We start from the raw sequence: 7,032 nt of genomic DNA on the forward strand, positions 1-7,032 counted from the left end.
TGAGGATTTCCAGTCAGGATTTAGACCGTATCATAGTACTTAGACTGCTCTCATCAGAGTTACAAATGACCTGCTCTTATAATACAATAATGGTTGTATTTCTCTATTAGTGCTCATAGTGCTCGCAACATTTTAGTGCTGAGTTTGACATTATCGACCACAACATTCTTTTGAGTAGACTACAAAATTATGTTGGCATTAGTGGAATTGCATTGTCATGGTTCAAATCTTAATTATCTGACCATCATCAATTCGTAGCAGTGAATCACGAGGTATCATATCGATCACAAGTACAGTATGGAGTACCACAAGGCTCAGTACTAGGCCCATTGCTTTTCACACTTTACATGTTACCCTTTGGAGATATCATCAAGAAACATGGTGTTAGCTTTCACTGTTATGCTGATGACTCAGCTCTATGTTTCTTCACGTCCTGACGAAACATACCAATTCGCAAATGTTATGTACTACACCTTCAAAACAACCGAACGTAACAGCAAAACTAACGGAATGCATAGTTGATATAAAAAACTGGATGACTAGTAATTTCCCACTTATAAATTCAGAAAAAAAACAGGTTTTAATTATTGGATCAAAAACCTCCGCATCTAATAGCCTAAAGAACTGTCTAATACTTGATGGCTGCTCTGTTAATTATTTGTTATCAGTTAGGAACCTAGGTGTGCTATTTGATAGCAATCTTTCCTTTGAAAACCATGTTTCTAGCATTTGTAAAACCGCATTTTTCCATCTTAAAAATATATCTAAATTATGACAGATCCTTTTCCTATTTATCGCCCAAACTTTGGAACAATCTACCTAGTGTTGTTCGGGAAGCAGACACACTCTGTCAGTTTAAATCTAGATTAAAGCCCCATCTCTTTAACCTGGCATACACATGATACACTATTACATTTCTATAATTCAAATCCATTAAAGGATTGTTAGGCTGCATTAATTAGGTCAACCGGAAAACGGGAGCACTTCCCATAACACCTGATGTACTCGTTACATCGTAAGAAGAATGGCATCTACGCTAATATTTGTCTCATTCTTATTCTGAGGTCACCGTAGCCACCCAGATCCAGTCCATATCCAGACCGTAAAGGTGAATCAGCACCTAGAGACGACCTCTACAGCCCTTAATGTCAATGGAGACCATGTCAACTAGATGCGCCCCAGAGACAGATCTCCTGTGAAGACCTCGTCACCTCGACGCTTGACTGATTGCACAGACACTATTGGAAGAGAACTGAGATACATACATACACACACACATATATATATATATATATATATTGTAGGCTGTCAGGTCAGAACACGCAAATGTTGATGTGGTCCTCCATTGTTGGTTTTCAGTCATCTGTGTCCCTCTTTGTCTCCATGATTGCCTAAAGAAAATACTGTTCTTGTTCTCTTCATTCTGCCACGTTATCATTCATCTGCCACAGTACTCACCTATGTCATCTGTCATTTACTCACCAACTGTATAATAAAACCCTGCTGTTTAGTTCATCTCCTATCTTGTCTGATTTTAACAATAGTAAGGTTCCCGACAAATTGTCATTAACAATGGCTGCTCTTTAGCCTGCATACATACTCTCTCTGCTTTGGTCTGCATACATACATACTCTCCTTCCACTCTCTTCTGATCTCTTCTCTCACACCAATGTGTTCTCTTCATTAAAGCTCCAAGAGAAGGGTTGCAAGATATCACTAGAATGCAATGGAAATGTAATTTATGGAAATGTAATATATTATAATTAAAATAGTGTGATTAAAATAATTCAATATAAAATATTTAAATATTGTTGAATACATTTAAATTAAAAAAACTGACGATTGTCTGACAGTCTGTGTGACAATTGTCTGAAGTCTATATACAGTCAAATCCACATCCAGATAAAAACTAGATTGAAAAAATTATGTGGAGAGGCCCATCCTGCAAATGTCCCCCAATGATCCACCCTTAGAAAACCTTAGAAAGAAGCAACATCACTTGTATTAGAATAAGCTTGAATGTCAAGAGGCAAAGTTACCCACACACCTCATAAGCAAGGGAAATAGCTTCTGTCATCCAATGTGACATCCTTTGATCCCTGTTGTGGCCACCAAAAAGCAATCAGCTGATCAGATTTACAACACTGACTAGTCCGGTCAACATAAATCCGTAACAGCCTTACAGGACCCTGTTGAAAAAAACAGCATATGCTGGTTAGGTATGTTTTCAAGCATGGCAGCTGGTTTGAGCTGGTTTAAGCTGGTCATGTGCTGGTCCTAAGCAACTAGCTCCTGCTCAGGACCAGCTCATAAACATAGGGGAAACAGCCTGTGCAGTCTCTTAGTCTCTTGTGACTCAAAGGATAGAAGAGAAAACGACTGCCACCTCAGAGTGAAATTAAGTGGAAGCAGGTAAGGCCTGTAAATCACCAATCCTCTTAAGGGATATCAAGGCCAACAACAAAACCATCTTAAGAGTTAGAATTCTATCCAAAGTTGAATCAAACGGTTAAAATGGAAGCCCCTTAAATCTTCTAGGACCATAGATAAGTCCCAAGAAGGAACACAAGCAGGACAGAATTTCCATGTTTGTGAAAACTTACTTGGTAATAAAGCTCTTTCTGATTCTGATCCTAATTAATGAATTACAGAGAGAGAGAGAGAGAGAGAGCAGTGCCTAGACACAGTGGCCAGTGTTTCATAACTAATGTCTGGATTTTTTAAAATTTCCTCCCCATTACTTCAATGTTTTCTAGCCTGAGTTGTCTGATGCAAGTAATGCTCAAGAACTGTAGCTCCTCAAGAAAAAGAGCAAAAAATATTTCTTTAATGGAAAACTACAAGACAGAATTAAGACAGTTGACCCAAAAGATTGGATATGGCATAAAAGAGATTGAAGGAACAAGGCTGTTTTCAATTATGGCTCCTTAAAAAGTACAACCGTTTGCAGTCGCAGTTCTCCAGTGCAGTGCTATTTAACAACTGCAAGGACAGGCTTTCCAATATGGTCATTGTGGCTTCAGTCCCAATGGTAATAAATAGCAGTGCCTTTCACAGCCAGATTCCTGTGGGCACCCTGCAGGTCATAGGCATCAATTTCCTCTCCTCAGTCCTGGATCTGTGCCAGCTCTTTAACACATATTTCACGTGCGGGAAAGGGGAAGATATCCAGTGAATTTTTTTGAATGAACTAAAAATTGATGGTTCATCTAGAGACCAACAGAAAAACCCACAACAAACAACGATCTTTGCTTTGATCTCATAAAGCTAAAGTTTCCTCACAATTGCACATCTCATCCAAGGCGCTGGAAGTTATTTTGAAGCGTTCACAAATTGAGGTGATTTTCATTTTCACTAAAGCCCAAAAAATAGTGTCTAGCTAACACCTGCCAGTGTTTGAATTATATGCTGGTAATAATGAGTGCAAACTTTGTGTGACAGCTTGGCCAAAAATGATGTCCGCACAATTCAGCGTCATCATTTCTTTCCGTCATCACAAATTAAACAACTGAAACATGGAGCATCTGCATTAGTTTTATACTGCAACTCCAACTATGCAATATGCTTACAAAATCTTTAATACATTTTTGATAACATGTTTGAATAAAGGGTGAGGATGTCAGTTTTCCTAGGCTGAACATTACTATTGACCACTACTGAATATAAATGACATACAGTGCCTTGCGAAAGTATTCCTAACCCTTTATTTTTTTCAAATTTTTTTTTGTGTATTCTTATGTTACAGCTTTCAATTACTTTTTCCCACATCAATCTGCACTCCATACACCATAATGACAAAGCAATAAAACAAACAAACATAAAAACACATTTGTGACAACTTTGCAAATGTATTAAAAATATAAAACTGAAATTATTACATTGCATAAGTATTCATATCCTTTTCTGGGACACTTATTTAGCTCAGAAGCATTCCAATAACGCTTGTAGATGTTACTACATTTAAGTTAACCTGTGGCACTTAAGTTTAACCTGTGACAAATTCAAATGAATGGGTATGTTTTGGAAAGGCACAACAATAAAAGGTCTAACAGCTGCATATCAGAGCAAAAACCAAGCCCTGAGGTCAAAAGAACTGCCTGAGTTCAAAGACTGAATTCAAAGAATTATTTTTTTTTTGCCTTTTGTTCAGTTTAATTCAAATGAGCTAATGTAACATGATTTTTGAACATTTTGTACCAACATAATTTTATTTTGTACATTCTTAATATATTTAAAATTGAAGTTTACTTAATTTGTGTTAAACCTACATGAATAATTTTTTGTTGACATAACTAATTTGTCCAGTGGATCTGTAGTTACCATCATGCTTTGCAAGGGACTGCATTAGAAGAGTATATTTAGTGTTATTTTTAATTGTTTTTCAGTAAAAGGAAAGACATGTTAGTGTTTGATGTTCAGTTATGTTGGACATTTAGAGGAGTTTCTGTAATGTTTTTGAATTTTGTGGTTACCATTATGCAGAACATTGTCACCTGTGCTCAGGCTATGGGCACTCGGTAAGTAATAGCTATACTTGTGTCAGTACTGACTCCAGTCTTTTCTTGTTTGTTCATTATATGCATTTCATGAACGATGAAAACAACTGTTTGTTTAAACTTAAGGAAATTAATTACATTTCAGTAAATTAATTGCTCCCACCTAAGAAAATGTAGTTTGACAAATGTAATTAAGTTGATTTCAACATGCTAGATTAAGTTAATTTTACTTGGAATTTGCAAAAAATCACAGAGGACTCTCAGACTACGAGAAACAAGATTTTCTGGTCTGATGAACCTCAGTTACAAGCATCATGTATGGAGGAAACCAGGCACCTGCACTGTACCATCCCAGCAGTAAAGTGTGGTGGTAGCAGCCTTATGCTGTGGGGGTGTTTTTTTCAGTGGCAGGGACTGGGGGACTCTCTCTCTCTCTCTCTCTCTCTCTCTCTCTATATATATATATATATACATACTCACACAGATATGAACATAATTTTGCAAGCTGACATTACTCAGAAATAATGTTCAAAAAAATCATCAGAGTCAACTTCACAAATACACTGGTTTACTCCCCATTTGTAACTGAACATCTGCAAATCATTTACCAACTTGTAAGAACTATACTCTAGTCTATATTAATGTGAGATTTTATTATTCCCTTTAAAATTGAAATAACATCAGTTATCACCTTTATTATTCAATTTACTTTTTCTTGACAACCATATAGCCATCTTAGCTTGCCCAAATAGATAATTTAATAAGGCATGACTCTCCCTTCCACTTCTACTATACTTAGGTCCATAAATAAACATTGCAGGTGTAAACAAACCTCCCCAAGTGTTTGACACCACTCCTCCAATTTATAAAATAATGGTTGTAACCTCACACAGTTAAAAATAAGTGAAAGACTGTTTCTAGTACTTCACAAAATTGACAACCCTCCCCTGCCTGTAGGTCAAGGTGCGCTGTGTCTGTTTGTGGCTATTATACCATGCGCAGTTCTCCACTGTCTCCAGTTCTTTTCTCAGTCTGAGGTTTGTACAAGGTCCTTCAGCAGCTTTTGGGGGAAGTACTTAACCCAAAGATCTCTTGCCATTCAGACTCTCTCACACTTTGAAGTTGAAGAAGATTTGACACCTTCACACACAGTACATAAATAGCTTTCCTTCTAGCATTGCTAAAAATTCCCAGCTGAGATGTCAACCCATTGTCCATTTCTGACCAAGTTCTAATATCAGTTGAGAAATTCAGCTCTAGGAAGACAGAAGTCTCTACCTCCCCAACATGTGTCTCTAAAGACAGTCTATAGTCTGGTGGCAAAAACTCAATTATTTGAGTCAACAATCTCTCTGCCACCCGAACTGATCTCATGCCCAGCTTTGATGCCAGGTTCTCAGCAAAAATCCATCCGTCTTCAGAAAAAAAATGTCCAATTTTAGTCATTTGCAGTCGACAATGCTTTTCTGAGAGACACTGAATTAAAAATGTCCAAATCCAGTGTGGAATTAAAAAGCAGTGGTTCTTCCTTCAGTCAAGTCAAGTCACCTTTATTTGTATAGCGCTTTATACAATACTGGTTGTGTCAAAGCAGCTTTACAGTGTCAAACAGGAAAATAGTTTGTCAATAATGCAAGAAGGCAGTTCTCCTATGGCCAGAAGAAACCAGCATGGCGTGGTTTAATTCCAGGCTGCAACACAGGTGCAGAGGACTTGTCTGGCTCCCGTGGTCTTGTGCCGATGGTCGTCGAGGTGATGAGGTCTTCGCAGGGGATCTGTCTCTGGGGCGATTCTAGTTGACATGGTCTCTGCTGACATTCAGGGCTGTAGAGGTCATCTCTAGGTGCTGATCCATACGGTGGCTACGGTGACCATCTGTTCTGGATACAGACTGGATCCCTATGGCTATGGTGACCTTGGAATAAGAATGAAAGAGACTAATATTAGCATAGATGCCATTCTTCTTGCGATGTGGCGAGTACATCGGGTGTTATGGGAAGTGTTCACGGTTCCGGTTGACCTAATTAATGCAGCCTAACAATCCTTTAACGAATGTGAATTATAGAAATGTGATAGTGTATTATGTATATGCCAGGTTAAAGAGATGGGTCTTTAATCTAGATTTAAACTGACAGAGTGTGTCTGCATCCCAAACAACACTAGGTAGATTGTTCCAGAGTTTGGGCGCTAAATAAGAAAAGGATCTGCCGCCCGCAGTTGATTTTCATATTCTAGGTATTATCAAATAGCCAGAGTTTTGAGATCGCAGTGGACGTAAAGGAAAATAATGCGACATGAGCTCGCTCAAGTATTGAGGAGCTAAACCATTCAGGGCTTTATAAGTAATTAGCAAGATTTTAAAATGTATTCGTTGTTCAATAGGGAGCCACTGCAGAGTCGACAGAACTGGGCTAATATGGTCGTACTTCCTGGTTCTAGTAAGAACTCTAGCTGCTGCATTTTGGACCAGCTGGAGTTTGTTTATTAAGTGCGCAGAGCAACCACCCAATAAAGCATTACAATAATCTAACCTTGA

This window comes from Sinocyclocheilus rhinocerous, unplaced genomic scaffold, assembly GCF_001515625.1.
Source record: "Sinocyclocheilus rhinocerous isolate Xijiao unplaced genomic scaffold, SAMN03320098_v1.1 scaffold1580, whole genome shotgun sequence".
Classification (NCBI taxonomy): domain Eukaryota; kingdom Metazoa; phylum Chordata; class Actinopteri; order Cypriniformes; family Cyprinidae; genus Sinocyclocheilus; species Sinocyclocheilus rhinocerous.